This window comes from Panicum hallii, chromosome 8, assembly GCF_002211085.1.
Source record: "Panicum hallii strain FIL2 chromosome 8, PHallii_v3.1, whole genome shotgun sequence".
Taxonomy (NCBI): Eukaryota; Viridiplantae; Streptophyta; class Magnoliopsida; order Poales; family Poaceae; genus Panicum; species Panicum hallii.
This window is the reverse complement of record NC_038049.1, coordinates 943,119-959,250: the sequence shown is the minus strand read 5'-3', so window position 1 is coordinate 959,250 and position 16,132 is coordinate 943,119. Positions and strand designations below refer to the sequence as shown.

The 16,132-nt window shown below is 44.7% G+C and overlaps 1 long non-coding RNA gene across 5 annotated transcripts; it reads left to right on the top strand.

Moving 5' to 3' along the window:
• The first annotated feature begins 907 nt into the window (after positions 1-907).
• LOC112901929 lies at positions 908-7,530 on the top strand. Of its 5 annotated transcripts, XR_003230441.1 has the most exons (10): positions 908-1,126; positions 1,409-1,610; positions 1,805-1,908; positions 3,507-3,553; positions 4,090-4,158; positions 4,230-4,854; positions 5,675-5,881; positions 6,116-6,159; positions 6,909-6,953; positions 7,059-7,530. It is a non-coding gene; the product is annotated as an uncharacterized LOC112901929 (long non-coding RNA). The 5 variants fall into 5 exon arrangements; XR_003230444.1 differs by lacking the exon at positions 1,409-1,610 and having other exon boundaries at positions 4,238-4,854; XR_003230440.1 differs by lacking the exon at positions 1,409-1,610.
• Positions 7,531-16,132: the final 8,602 nt, after the last annotated feature.

The window sequence follows — 16,132 nt, the reverse complement described above, 5'->3', positions numbered from 1 at the left end:
TAGTTTTACCTGAAGAGAACTGCTGCTGCTTTTTTTTTCGCGGGTAGCTGCTGCTTATTCTAAAGGTCATGGTTGGAATCCGAAAGATTCACGAGCAGTAAAAAAATATACATAGAATGTGGAAATCCCTTTTCGAAGCCACGGTATCATCGGGCCGGGCGAGTTTACCGTGCGTGGCACGATACAACTCGATCGATCTGTGCACCTGATGGAATGGTGGCAAGATGATGCGGCTACATAGGGAAGCCACGAGCGCTGGGAAGTAGTTCCTCTGCAGTACCTCTGTACTACTACTGCAGAGCAGACTCATCCCGAATGCCGCTGATCAGCTACATCCATAGCATCCATTATTGGCACTACGTATAATTCTGTACTAACACACACATATATATACACATGACATTGCCAGTGCAGAGCTTGAATACACAGGAGAATAAAGACAAGTGGGGTGCAAGATCTAGTTTTCATTTTCTTGTTTTTATTGGCTTAGGAGAGCATATGAGATGAAGTCTTGATAAACTAATTTTTAACATCAACTCCAGCAATATCCGTCAATTCTCGACCTCCACCGATCGACGAGAGGGCAGAGCGGACGGATGGAAAAATCCCTCCGCATATCTCATGTGGTAAGGAAAACGTTTGGGAGGCTTTAGTAGAAGCTCTTTCAGAGTTTTATTTTGGGAGGGTTTAGTACAAGGAGTATTGTATCCAGAGGGGCCAAGTGATGGTACGAATTCCGTCTAATGAATATATATTTAGTAGTATAGTTATTTCTTATTTACTGTGATGCAACAAGGCTCCATTTCCTGGGCTGTGCTTGCGGGCCTTTTCACACTTGCGTTACTGGGCCTTGGGCCGTCGGGGTTGTCCAGCACCGCCGGTTCCTCTTCGTCCGCCCTGCTTCCTCGTCTCCTTCGCCGCGACTCTGCTCCTCCGCCGTCCGCCTTCCGACCACCCAGCTACTCGGCGGCATTCCTCTCCTCGACGATTCCACCACATCCCGCTGTCTCACCACCACTCCTAGGATAGCGGAGTCCCGTGATCTCGTGGACCGGCGGCTTCCTTCCTCGTCTCCACCTCCCTTTCGGAACCCTACGGTCGGAACCTCCATCATGTCGGCGACCAGGTCAGCGCCCTTTCCCTCTCCGTTCCTTTTTCTCTGTTGGAGTCTTCCTCTTTCGGTGCACGAGTCGGCCAATGCCATCGATCGCCGCCCCCTGCGGCAGGCAGCTCCATTTGGGCCTTTTTGTTTGTTTGTTTATAAAAATCCGGCCCCTTTTGTCTGGGCGCAACCGGATTCTGTCCCGGGCATGTGGAGTGTCGCCCCACGACTCTTTCCACTTGGAACTAAATATCCGCCAATTGGTTCGTGTTTGTCATGAAATTTACCGGTGAATTTGCAACGCAGTGCATGCTACACATTGAGTTAAGCACTAAACCTGGAACCGCATCACTAAGTATTCTGAAACGTGATAAACACTGTTTTCAACATTAGCTCATACCTGATGCTTCATCGTGTAGCGTTTATCTTCTTGTTTTGGACAATAGGCATAATTAATCCCTGATTGGCATGCTGAAATGTCATTGCGTACCACACACTTCTGTTCAAGGTTGTATCTTTTTTTTATCCTCTTTAACCTTGTTGTGGAACCTAGTAGTTTGGACTCATCAATTTTCTTATCATTAATCAAGATGTGAATCTATAATTAATGAATATCCAATTTGTTCATGTTCCTTCGGTTTGATATGAAAAGATTGCTGTCTGTGATGAAATTTACTTATACAGCATTTTGGTTGTTTGCAGGTGATTAAGAGTATATGCAGGGACAGATCAAATATTCATTGGTTTTCACATTGAAAAGACTAGACATTCATTGTCCTCTGCTAGGAGTTACGGCTATCAAATAGGTGAGCGCTGAACTCTTGTCTCCCTTTTCACCAAATTACCTTAAATATCTATGCGGCTGTTAAACAATTCTGTGTTTGGAGCTGCATCCCCAATAAATGCTATCACATGGATGGCATTTTTCCGCCACGTACTGTTAATTTACTATTATTCTTGTTGCGTGGCCTTGTAGATTATGAATTTAACACAGATTAGTTTCCTAAATCTTAATTTCGGAAACCTGCTCTCTTATGAACAAGACAATGGTGCTCGTTTGATCGTTTCAGGTTACATCAGTTTAGACATGTAAAGGGAAGTAGGATTATCGATCTGAATGCCGTCCACACAGCTGCTCTCTGCATCGTGAATTCTTTGACCTCCTTCCTCAGTTTGCTATCCGTGTGAAGTTAAAAATGCTGTAACATGTATAGAACTTAAGAGAGCTCGCAGAGCATAGCATGAGGACATGTTGATTATTCATAGTCCTTTGTTGGATAAATTTTTGGTGCTATAAACAGGGACACCAAAGAGGCCCTTATTGTGAAAGACTGCTATGTGGTAGTGAACTGTTCTTCTCTGAACTAGTTGGACCTCCAATCATCAACATGCTTCGGTTTTAGGTGTTGTATTTTTCTATTGGGGCAAAGTTCACTACATGACTGTCTCATAGTTTGTTTATTTATGTTGCAAGTTGCTACTGATTCGTTCATGATCCAAATTAGGGTTCAATGAGTTGGACATTAGGAGTTGAAGATCATTTCACAAAAATTTAGTGTTCACTGTATGCATCTTTATGTTACATCTTGTTTGGATTCATATACGAGTTTATCATGTCACCTTACCAGCAGCAGCTGGTCCTGAAATTAAGGACTGGGCAGTCTTGCTTAGTTGCTAGATAGTTCTGTAAGCTCCTTTATTCATGTCAACGTTTTTTTGTTCATCTGGGATCATCGTGAGTACTTTTTTTGTGGACCTATGATAGGTAAATATGTGTTCTCCCTGAAGCCGAATATACAAGAATAAACTTATTGTCGGGACATGTTTTTTTCAAGATAATTTAAAGTTATTCTTGCCGTGCAGCAGTTGATTATAAACTTGCACACAGATTAGGTTCATGAATCTAAATTTTGGGGAATTATTCTTTTATCAACAAGCTTTTAAGGTACGGCATCAGTTTAGACATGTCAAGAGAATTAAGATTATCCATAAATGTTTATCTGCTCTGTGCATCATCAATTTTTCTTGACTTCCTTTCCCCATGGGTTTTTAGTGTGAAGTTCAACATGCTGTAGCAAGTAGAGAACTTAAGTTTGTAGCATAGCATAAATGTCCATAGCCCTTTGTTTGGATCGAATTTTGTTGCTATAAAATAGAGCCTTCATTGTGAGATTGCGGCTTGCAGTAAACTGTTCTTCTCTAGACTAGCCAACCAGGTAAAGCTGCATTTGTTGAAATGTTTCCACTTTTAGGCATATTGTGTGTTTGTGTTGGCATAGCTCAACATATAACCATCTGTGTTGGCAAAGTTTGCTATATGACTCTGCGCTGCTGGTAAAGTTCACTATATGACAGTCCCATAGTCTTTTTGTGTTGCAACTGATCTGCTCATGATTCAAATTAGGGATCAATTGGCCTGGCAGAACGATTCGAAGATGAGTTGCACAGAAGGTTAGTGTTTCATGTATCCTTGTGATTGTTGCCTATCTTGGAAAAAGAATTCACACATTTTCTTGTAATGTCACCTTGCCGCTGGGAGCTGGTCACGAAAGTAAAGGGTGGGCAGACATGTTAGCATAGTTTTGTAAGCTCCTTTATTGATGTTACGGTATTCGGTGTTCATCTGGGTTCATCACTGATACTGCTTTTGTAGACTCTTGAGTTGTTTGTGAAGCCCATTTTGCAAGACAGAAAGAAAACTTATTGATGGGATATCCTCTTGCAATAACCTACTATTCTGATAGCTATGTAGCAGACAAATTTACACTTACATCCGGTTTCCTGGATCCACATTTTGGAAAGAGTACTCTTTCGGAAACTTTTATTTTCTTTTTTAGCCACAAGTCAATAGTGCTTCTCTCAAAAAAAAAACAAGTCAATAGTGCTCTTAATCTTTAGGCAACATAAGTAGGATTTCCAACTGATAGGCTCATAGTGTTTCTGTCGGCAAAGCTTATAGTCTTACAGTCTGTTTCTATGTGTGCTAGTATAAATGATCAGTTGACGGGTTGAACGATGCTGAACCAAGGAGCTGACAATGAATTGCACAGAAGAAGGTTAGTGTTTGATATGTGCAGCTATATTTTGATGTGCAATCTTTGAAGAGTTTTCATCCTGTGCGTTCCAGCCTTCCAGGTGGCAAGGGAGATCGGCGGGTGATGGAGCAAGATGAGGCTGCTGCTGCTGCTCTGGTGTTCGTGGCCGGTTGCGGTTGCTGTGGTGGGGGACCTCACTGAATTGTTTGATGGTGATGGGCACCGGGCTGTGGCCGGTGGTGGCCTGACCTGTTGTTTTGTCATGAGTGGCAGCAGGAGCTTGTAGTTGTAGCTTGCTTACTACTAGCGCCTAGCGCCAGCGGCGACGGATGGGTGGTTTTAATTGGTTTGGTTTGTTAATTAATTATAATGTTACCCTAATTAATTAGTAATTAATTAATGACGGGTTTGCCCCCTTCCCGTCTCCGTACCTACCGTAGGGGAGGGAGGAACCCTAATAAGGCCAGACTCAGACATAAATAAGGGAGAGGCCTGGATCTGGATCCCCTTTGCCCGGTTCCCTGACCCTGACCCAGCCAGCCGCCTCTCCTGCCCATGAGATCCATGGTTGTTCAAGCTGGATGTTCCCGCCGGTCCGGTTCGGCCTCTCGACGAATCCGGAGTACCTGCGCCGTCCCCCAAAGAGGAGGAGGAGGAGATCAAGGAACTCCGCCGACGGCTTGCCGGAGATGCGTCTGACGATGATAACATTGAAAGGTATATAAATCAGTCGATCCCCTTGTTAGACTCATAATTTTTTTATACAAAGGTATATAAACTGTTTATACAAATTTTTTATTGTTATATTCATATTCAAAGTTGATTATGGTTATAGTAATTGTTGGTTGAAGTTTTGTGCTCAAATACACCTCAAGTAAATGAAGTTTAACTCATAAATGTCTCTCCACATATACAAGCTATGTATTAAACTTCAAAATTGAAAGGAGCCACTTTGAAGTTTGACTTTGACTAAATTAAAAACCTCATTCTTGCGAAAAATGCAGAAATGTTTGATTTTCCATGCAAAAGGTTTTGTCACATTAAAACATCAGTTTGATTTCACTCTCTACGCCTATGCGTTTTTTACTTTTTTATATAACTTTCTAGTTTCATTATTATAAATCACGATCCCTATGTCTACGCATCCTTGACCTACACACCCTATGTTCCGAAGTGTAGGTCATTTCACTTTTATACAAGTCAAATTTCTCTTATGTGATCACTTTTGTAAAATTTATAAAATAATAATACTACTGTTTGATGTTTTGTTAAAAGTTAGAAAAGTTTGATTTAGGACAGACTCAAGGGTCTATATTGTAAAACAGAGGGGATATCATGTAAAATCTACTTGCTTAAAAGTTATGAGTAATTATCCAAGTGACAAACCAAGCTCTTTAAAATGAATGCGAAGGAAGAACCAATGTGTTTTTTTTGTTACAAATATCACTTCCATTGGAAAATTCAAAATCAAATTAGCAGATGTGAAGGTATATTTATTTTTCGTGCCTCCGTAATGGGGATGCCAATCCTATTTCAGCTCGACATAAATCACTAGTCCCCACAGACAGCCCAGCCCCCCTTCGTTCTCGGCCCCTTTGCCTGGCATCTCGCGCAGCAACTCCGTCTCACCTCTCCCAGAGCGTGCGTCCCGACCTCCATGGACGCCGGAGGCCACGACCGCGGGCGCGGAGGCGCACCCAGAGGCCGCGGGCGGGGGCGTGGGCGTGGAGAGGACCAGGATCCCGTGAGTTTTAGATTTCTTTTGCCTGTTTATCGTTGCTTCACCTAGCTAGATGACTACCCATGGTTGTCGTGCTTCCTCTTTGGGCTGCTATTGATTTCTAGGGTTAGATCTCCTGATATCTCGTTTCTTCACCTGATCTACAGCTAGATCGACTACCCATGGTTGATGCGCATGGGCTGCTGTTGATTTCTAGGGTTAGATCTTCCAATATTAAGTTGTTACATATTTTGACAGGCTGCTGCTGGAGTTGCTGGAGGTGAACTTCCTGTTCCAGGAAGGTATCTGTACTTCTCATTGTTATGTGCTAGAAGATGAATATGTGTCATATATGCTTTGACAGATCTCTCCAACTCATTTTATATAGCAGCAACTGACTTCTCTTTTGTAAAAAAGCACATTGTGGACTTGTTTACAGATTTTCTCCACCATATATTCTATGGCAACAGCTGATCTCTCCTTTGCGCAAAACGCCTGTTTACCTTTCTTTTCAACTGCTGCTTTACCTTACTCTTCCTAGCAATCAAATGAAAATTAATCTTGGACCGCAATTTATGATGTCCCTGCACCTGTGATCTCACTGTCACTACCTTGACACTGAATTTATCTAAGAATGAGGATGTTCTCTTTATTTTTGGCGCCAATTCTTGCTGAGTTGACGAACATATCTGTTTATGATGAACATGTTAATATCTGTCAAACATTCGTATCTACGATGAGCATGTCTGTTTATGATGAACATTCGTATCTATGATGAACATATCTTTTTATGATGAACATGTTAATATCTGTTTATGATGACCATGTATCTATGTGACATGGTTTTAGAGGGCCTTTTCTTTTCCCTGCATTGTTTTTTTATGTTGGACGTGTTTATCTGTCAAACGTTCATAGCCTTGCCACTCCACAGTTTCAGAGGGCTGTACATGCTATTCCTTTTGCAGATCTAAGATTGTTAGAATTTCTTACAGAGATATTTGTTTGGTGTGTGTTGTATTCCTTAAAATTGTATTTCTTTTGTTGATGACAGCTCAACTTGGATGTACCTGAACACCTGCTGATTCAAAGTGAGGAGGTTAGCTTTTTTTTCTTCTTGCTGCTTTTCTCATTCCAACAGGTCGACCATTGCTTATTGTTTTTCTTACTGCTTTTCTCATGCAAACTTGATTTATTTGAACAGATTAACAAAGCCAACACAGAGCTATCGAGCCTCTACAAAGACATGAATGATGTGAGGGCAGCAATCTCACTCATGCGCGATGCCATGGTGCCCGACCAGAAAGCTTATGGCAGACTAATCCAACTTCACGTTGATGGGTATCAGGAGATGCGCTTGACTGGGGAACAACTTAGGAACAAGATCAGGAGGATGAATGGTGGGGGGGTTACCCTTTGAGGAACCCGTTGGGTTTGATGTCATGCCGTAGAGGGTAACTGGAGCCCTGAGTCAGCATTCATATATTATGTCAATGTTCAGTTTACTTAGGACAAGTAGCTGTTTACTTGGAATTATCCTAAACTTGTAGTGAGCTAAGGTGGTTGAATTTTCGGCCGATATGGCCTGTTTCATGACATGCAGCTTTAAAGTGGTAGTCCTGCAAACAGAATTCAAGCAAACAGAATTCAAATAAATGCCGAGGGTCTGAACACCCAGATTTGTGTCTGCGAGATGTAGTGGGCAAATTTGCCTTTGCTTCGCCTGGCCGTCTGCTGCTTTCCTATTAGGATGCCTGGCTGCTGCGTGTCTTGTAGTGGCACCAATGGCACCCGGCTTTCCCTAAGTTCAATGGATGTGATGTTTTCTTTTTGTAGCTAAGTGGTTAGCACATTTAATATTAGTCTGCTAAATCATGCATTAGGTATGATAAAAGAGTTGTGCTGAATTTGAAGATGCTCTTGTAGAATTACAGTTTCAGGGACAAATACTGAAATCAGTAGTTCTTGCAAGAAATAAACTTGAGTGCTCGTTTAGTACGACGAGATAATGGAATTTCTGTCAAGCCAGATGCCAACGAAACACACTGCTAGAGGAAACACCGCCCGAATGTATTTCAATCGTCTGTATTACACCATAGCATTTCTTTGTAGGGAAAAGGAATACAAGTGTTGCTAATACTCGATAAGGAAAGGAAACACAAAATATTGAGGTCGTGCAGTAGCAGCGCGGAAAGAATCGTTGCTTCCTACATATAAAATGTTGCAGGTTAAGTTCTGCATGGTTATGACTTGGAATATTGCACATATATAATGATAAAAAGGATTAATTTTGAATGAAACCCTCACATAGGTAGGTCCTATATTAGGATGATAGGAGCCAGCTTTTCAAAATATTTTCATGAAAAAAAATAATAGCAAGAAGAGAAATCTTATGACCTTTTCAACTAGGACGCAGTGCGTAACAATCAAACCCTGAATTTGTACCTCTAGAACCAAAACTTTGGACCAGATCTGATCTTATAAATCCCTAACGAAAACCAAATGGGTGGCACTATATCGCAGAGCAAACGAAAAACAAAACCGTAAAGGCAGAATGTTAGCCACCAGTGCAGCCATGTTTGGCAAGGTATCAACTTACCAGGTCTACGGCTGCTAATTAAGTTTTCAGAACTAGATTATGCCTTCTGCTAAGAAGTTTTCAGGAATAGATTGCGCCTTATGCTATGACAGGTAGTGAAATGATACCCGCAGGGAACATATGCCAAATTGTCGCAAAACCAAAGTATCCGCCAATAGAGTTCAGTTCACAAGTAAATTTTGTATCAGTGCACCAACATCGACTACAATTTTGCTTGTGCCGACTCACTAAAATATCTGATTTGGTCAATCTAAGGGGCCAAGCAGAACACGGTCATACAAATTTTCGGAACAAACAAATCATGTTTGAAACAAAAATATAATATCTATGATAAGCAGTAGGTAAATATTAAAGAACTGCCAAGCATGGTTTGTGTTAGTTCTTTTCACGACAAACAACCAGCAAAAAGGAAACAAATGAAAGTAAACATCACCAAGCAGCTTCAGGATGGGACATGCTCACCACAGTTAAGTAGATAGTGGTTCTCAAATATGAATATGAAAATTTGAGAACCACTATCTAAGATGGGTTCAACAGTCATATTCATATTTGAGTCTATCTATGATGGGTTCAACAGTCACTAGGAGCAATTTAATATTTTTGCTCTGCTCCAATTCGCATATATTTAGTATATTGGATCAGACAGAAAAAGAAAAGCTTGTACCATTAACATGGGAAAAGTACCAAAACCACCGCTAGTCGTTGCATAGTTTTAGTCACAAGGAATTTAATATGAGACAAGCTAAACAGAACAAACTATAGAATACAAAAACATGCTATATGATCATGGGAGGCGGAGCAAAAACTAAGCACCCACAAGGGTAAGACATCATACGGTTATATTTTAGAACTACCATTGTGGAGTCAGACAACCACAGGAGGCTGTCAAAAAGCAACACACCTTAAGTAACACGCAGAGAGATAAGGATACTATTTGATACTCTGCTAGCACTTGTAAGTAATCCTGACAAAGATACAGAAAATTAGAAGAGCAGGTACAGCATATCTCAAAGGAATGGCATAAGTTTTAGCAGCTTTTCAGTGCTTCGCTCTCATGATAGAACCGCTTTAATGTTGACTAATGAAGAAATATCCATCAGATTCCAGTGATATCATTGCCAAGCACAGGTAGGGTAACACATGAGATATCATTAGATTCAGTAGAGATGGAACTAAGCATACAACTGCAGACTCACAGAAACAAAAGAAAGGACTCAGAATGCGATGCTGCTGAATTCATCGATGGATACATAGACGGTGAATATGGGGGCCTACACAGGGCATGCATGGTGATATATAACTAATCCTGCTATTGCTGCGACACAGGCGGGTGAGGATGCATCCTGTTACAGCCAGCCAGAGCACACTAGGATGGATAGATAATTTTATACAAGGAAAAAAAAAGGCTCCTCCTGGTTTGGGCTTAAGATTCGTCGTCGGTGACCTCGACCTCGATGTGGACGCATCCCTTGGTGTCCAGCTGTTGGCGGTAATTCTCCTGGAGCTTGCGCACGATCTCGTTGGTGGACCTGACAACCTCGTCGACCCAGGCAGATTGGCGCCGGCGCTCCTCGGACATCTGCCTGGGCTGCACCACTGATGAGGGCCTGCTGCGAAGTATGGGCTTGGAGGCCAGGACGAAGTCCACCTGGTCCTTGGAGACCGCCGTCATCACCTTCTTCGTCTTCTTCTTCTGCGCCGCAGCCGCCCTTGGTGGCGCCTCGTATCCTACCACCGCATTCTCCGTCTTGACCTTCTTCGCGGATCCCTCTCCAGCCTCCGCCGCGCCGTGCCTCCTCGACAGGGCGAGGCTGGCCGTCATCTCCATCTCCGGGCTAGGGATTGGTGGCGGCGGCTGGTTCGCCTTTCCCCTCGAGACTCGAGAGAGAGAGGGAGGATTGATTTGGCTGGGACGATCGATCTTCGGGTTGGTTGGGCTGGGCCAGGTAGCCTGCCGCCCACCTTCTATTTATACCCTCGACTCGCCCCGCTCGGCTTGGACTTCGACACGGACTCTGTCAAGCTGGTCCCACCCACTTCTTCTCGCCGCCGCGGGCTCTGGGTCCAGAAATTCTACCCGAATTTAATTAATAATTTTATTACAAAGTCTCAATTTGAAACTAGTAGTACTAGGTCGTCTATACAATTCTTCAGAGTTTTAGATCAAGTTTTGATTTCAAAATTTATATCATAAATTCCGGATGGAACTTTTAAGCATCTTTTTAATATTATATCCCATTCAAGTAGTTGAAACATCCCTGGAGATCGAGTTTCACTGCTTCTTCTCGATCCCTTCTTCTTTGCTGTTGCTGGCTTTGCTTATCGATGAGATTATTACTACGTGTGTACACGCACGCCGTCGACCGACATGTAGCCAATGGGCCACTACTGACCATGCTCGCACGCCATATTCATAGCCCAGCCCATGCCCGCCGCAATTTCATCGTCTCTCTCTTTCTGCCGCCGCCGCCCACCATGCTCGGTCATCTCCGGCGATCCCTCCACGCTCTTCACCGCCTACCTCTAACCAGTAGCGCAGCCTGCGATCTCGTAGCTGCCAACGTGAGTACCTTCTCTTTCATTCCCCATCCCCCTATCATAACCACACCCTGTATTCCTTCCTTCCTCCCTTCCTTCAAAACACCATGCTTGTCATTGAGCAAATCAACACCACTACTTCTTAAGGCTGCACTGAGTTTCCGCTGAACAAGCGTCAGGATGGAACGGCTAGTTTCACTTTCAGTAGCAAAAGGAATTTTTTTTTGTTTCTTAATGGGAGTTTGTGTAAAACGCTCTTTGGGAAAAGAAAAAAAAACTGTCCCCTCCTTCCCAATACTCAGACTGTACTACACCTCAATATAATTGAAGTGCAGAGTAGAGTTTCTATTGTGACAGTGTAAGTAACGCCTGGAACTTGGGCACTTCTTCCTGTTTTGTGCTTCTTCTAGATGGTTCAACTAATGCAACAATCAACTACTTAGTACTGATCTCTACTAGTTTTTCAAACAAATAGCTTCTGCATTTGATGGTTCAGCTAAAGCAATGGAGTTTTTCATGAGGAAGCAGAGCTGTTTTTCTGACATTAAAGTAGAGGTACTGATATAACAAACGGATTTTGTGATAAACAAAAGGCAGTTCTTTCATTGGTAGGTGTCCATATCAGTGACCATGGAAATTGTATTTCTAACTAATCTTATTGTTGAACTATAAGTTGCAAGTTTCTAACTTAGTTGCATACTTTATGATTTCTTAAGTGTATAGTGTTTGATAAACGTTTCCTTTTTATTTACATCGTGCAGGTTCTGGAGATCGCATATAGAGGTACACGCTTCTGCATCTTAAGCAAGAATTTACACTTCCTTGATTCTGGAGTACTTCTAAAGTATTTGAACCTCCGGCTCACCTGTTTGTCTCATATCTGTTTGGTAACAAGTGTGCTACCATAGATTTCTCTACTTCCAAAAATGTAACCAGAGGCCAAGTACAGCAGCAAAAGGAGTTAGAACCAAAAACACATGCGAAGATGCCCACAATACTATCACTATTTCATGTTGCCAGTCTTTCCTTCTGCTTAATCACTATTCAGAAAACCTCTATATTATTTTTAGTTTCACATCATGCCAAATAGCCTAGTCGTCAATATTTTTAGTTTCTACTGGGATGCGCTGATTGCATAGAATTGTTTCTTGCACACTTCCGGTTGCTTCCATATGAGCATTTATGATCTTTGAGGTTGGTGTATTTGTTTAGCTTCTAAAGAATCTTTCTTGCACAGGATACTGATATAGTAATTGATCGCATACAGGAGAATAAGAACAAAGGCCTACTGGGAAAAAGCTATCTTCGGCGGAGAAAAGGAAATTTCTTGTCAACACTTTATGTACAGATAGTATTGATATCGTTTTGTTTACCCTCTACGGATATATTACATGACGTTTCAAATGATGATGATGATACACATGCTAACAATATGTTTAGAAATATTTGAAAGTTATAAGTGACATGAAAGATACAATGAAAGACACATTGACAAGATTTTCTAGCATGCATGTAACCATTTTTATTTACCAGATACAAATTGTATGGTACATTCTATAGAAAGTTTTCTTTCACCTGCATGTTAATAGATGGTAGTTAGTTCACATTTCGCATGATTTTCTTGATTTTTGCAGAAGAACTATAGCACCTGTTGGCTCTTCCTTGAATGACTAACAGGATTTTATCCTACATGTATAAATGATCAAAGCAGTGAGTTAAAACTTTTGATATTGATCTGGGGGAGCACATATTATAGCCTTCATTCTTGTTCAACATCAATAATTTTTTTTCTCGAACATGCAGGAGATCTGCGTATCAATATATTAAGAAGGGTGAAAAAGCACCCAGTCACCAGTTACACAGGTTTTTGAGGGAGACCTGTAGAAAAAACCCAGACACAGCACTCTATTACACTAATATGGTAAGGAAAAAACCTTGACCAGAGCTTCTAAAGACTAACTGGCTGGCAGCAGGGTGAGGATGTGAGCAATTCCTCGAGCCCCAGCAATACCCCACAGTTGCAGCTCCTCCCTAATGGATGAAAGAATTCCATTCAGGCTTGGCTGCAATCCATCGAACACGCAGCGATTGCGGTGATTCCAAAGTGAACAGGCCACCAAGATTACAATAGAATTCAGCCCCTTTTTAACGACTCCATCAGCCCTGCTGCTCACCTTGTCCCACCAATCATCAAAGGAGCATTCATCAGGTTGAGGAGCTAAAACCTGTAAGTTGAGACCCTGCAAAATACTGAACCAAACCTGGCGCGAGAAGATGCACTGCAGCAGCAAATGGTTTATTGTTTCCTCTTCTTGATCACAGAGAGGACAATGCTCCGGATGACGCAGACCCTTTCTCGCGAGCCGATCAATCGTCCAGCACCTGTCATGTGCAGCTAGCCACATGAAAAACTTACATTTGCTCAGGGCCCAACTTTTCCATATCCTCTCCCATGGTTTGAACTGAATGGCTCCAATGAACATGGCCTCATAGGCTGACTTTGCTGAATATTTCCCAGTTGCTGAAAATTACCAAATGTGAGTATCTTCTATCCCTGGCTGTAGCACAACGTCAGACATTAAATCCCAAAGCCCAAGATATTCAGCCAAGACCTCAACAGAGAGGGCTCCTCTTATATCAGACACCCATCTTAAATTAGTTAAGGCCTCATGAACTGTTCTTTTCTTTGCTCTGTTGGAGATCGTACCAAAAAGGTGAGGCACAAGTTTATCAAGACTTTGCCCATGCAGCCACCTATCAGTCCAAAAAAGTGTGTTCATGCCATTCCCTACTTCAGAGATGATGGCCACACTAAAGAAAGTCTTTACCAAATGGTGGACCTGGATAGGGAGGAAGACCCAAGGTTTGTTTGGTTCAGTTTTTTGTAACCAAAGCCATCTCATTCTCAGGGCCCATCCTAACTGCTGCAGCTGCGAGATGCCTAGCCCACCCAATTCGGGGGGTCCAGTAACTTTAGGCCAAGCCAACAGGCAATGTCTCCCTTTTACATCCTTTCTTCCTTTCCAAAGGACACCTCTCCTGATCTTATTGATGGCTTTGAGAGCCCAGGGTGGGAGATCCATAGCCATCGCCAAATAAATGAGCATGGAAGTGAGCACAAACTGAACCAGAATTTTTCTTCCTGTCCTTGTTAGTAGATCAGCCTTCCAGCTAGGTAACTGGTCTGCTATTCTGTCTATTAAAGGTTGAATTTGAGCCTTGGCCAATTTCTGTACGGAGAGGGGTATTCCGAGGTATTTGCAAGGAAAATCCAGCATCTGGCAAGGGAGATGGTGCCTGGATGGTTTCTCTATCTTCCTCTCCACACTGAATAGGCAACACACTACTCTTTTGAATGTTAGTTTTCAAGTCTAAAGCATTCCCAAAAAGATGTAGCAAGTCCAAAGTGATATCAATATCAGCAGCAGCAGGCCTTAGAAAAATTACCACAACGTCCGCATAGAGGGAGATTCGGTGTTGCAACGCCCTTCTAGCGAGCAGCTGTAGCAAGTCCTCAGCTGTAGCCTGTTGCACCATGTAGCAAAGCACGTCCATGACCAGAATAAAGAGCATTGGGGACAGCAGGTCCCCTTGTCTCAGGCCTCTTTGATAAGAGATTCTTTCTCCAAGCGAACCATTGGGAAGCACCTGTGTGGAAGAAGAGGTAAGGAGACCACTTATAATATCACACCAAATCTGCCCAAAACCCAGATTCCTCGGTACTTCCAGCAAGAAAGGCCAAGACAAAGAATCAAATGCCTTTGTTATGTCAAGCTTTAGCAAAATCCGAGCTTATTTAAAATTACACCACTTGGGCATATGGAAATGCTTCTAGAAGAAATTTTCGTTGCGGTCCTTTAGCTGCTATTGCCCAGTGCAACACAATTGTTAGAGTATATTTGGTAGGTTAAGATATGTAATTCTGGACTACCATATGTATCGGGGAGGTGCCGTACCCACCTTCCTCCCCCCCCTCCCACCCAAACTCTGTACTCTATATATACCGCCCAAGAAGCTCAATGCAATACATTCCACGCATTATACCTAATCTTACATGGCATCGTGAGTCTAGGTTCTAACCCTAAGCCTCAAGCTTCCGCTACCCTCGCGCCGCGCCTGGGGAGATCGATCTCCGCTAGGGGCAGCGCCCTCGTAGGATGTGCGGCGGATCCCTCTAATCCACCGCGCCGTCATGGTCCACAAGCAGCAGAGGGGATTACCTCTTCCCATCGCCGATTGGATCTGTGGCTGCGCCGCCCGTCATCCTCGTCGGGCACCGTGTTGCCATAGGCCCGCCGCCGGGCCTGCCTATACCTCCGCGTCGTCGTTCCCTCCGGCTGTGCATCTAGAACCGCCGCCCCTCCCCTCCCCCCCCCCCGCCCCCAACTAGGGATGGCAACGAGTAAAATCCGCGCGGATATTAATTTTCTAAATCCGTACCCGCGTGCTAAAATCCGTACCCGCGCCCGCAACCCGCCACAGGCACGAAACGACGCCCGTAACCGCTATCCGCGGATATCCGCGTACCCGCGGGCACGCCCATGTACCCGCAAGCTGGCTCACGCGGGACGCGGCAGAGCTTGCGCGGCGGCCGGGGGGGGGGGGCGGAGCTGTGGCCGGGCCGGATCCGCCGCCGGAGGGGGCGCTCCCCCGCGGCGGAGCTTGCGTGGGCGGCGGCGGCGGGGACCTCCGCTGGGGGCCGGCGTGGCGGCGGGGGGGGGGGGGGGCGCGCTCCGGCGGCGGGGGACGGAGCCGGGGTCGGGGCGGGGGGTGGGGGGCGGAGCGCGGGGCCGGATCCCGCGGGGCGGAGGGGAAGGGGGCCTCCGGCGGCGGGGGACGGAGTGGGGGCCCGGCGCGGCGGGAGGGCGGGGGCCTCCGGCGGCCGGGGGGGCGGGGGCGCTCCGACGGCGGGGGACGGAGCCGTGGGCCGGGGCGGAGGGGTGGGGACGGAGCGCGGGGCCGGATCCCGCGGGGCGGAGGGGGAGGGGGCTCCGGCGGCGGGGGACGGAGCGGAGCCGCGGGGGCCTCCGGCGGAGAGCTCGGGCCGGATCCCGCGGGGGGGGGGGGGGCGCGGAGGGGGAGGGGGCGGCGGCTACATTTGGGTCCGGGAGTGGGAGCAACGGGGGGAATGGAAAACCCTA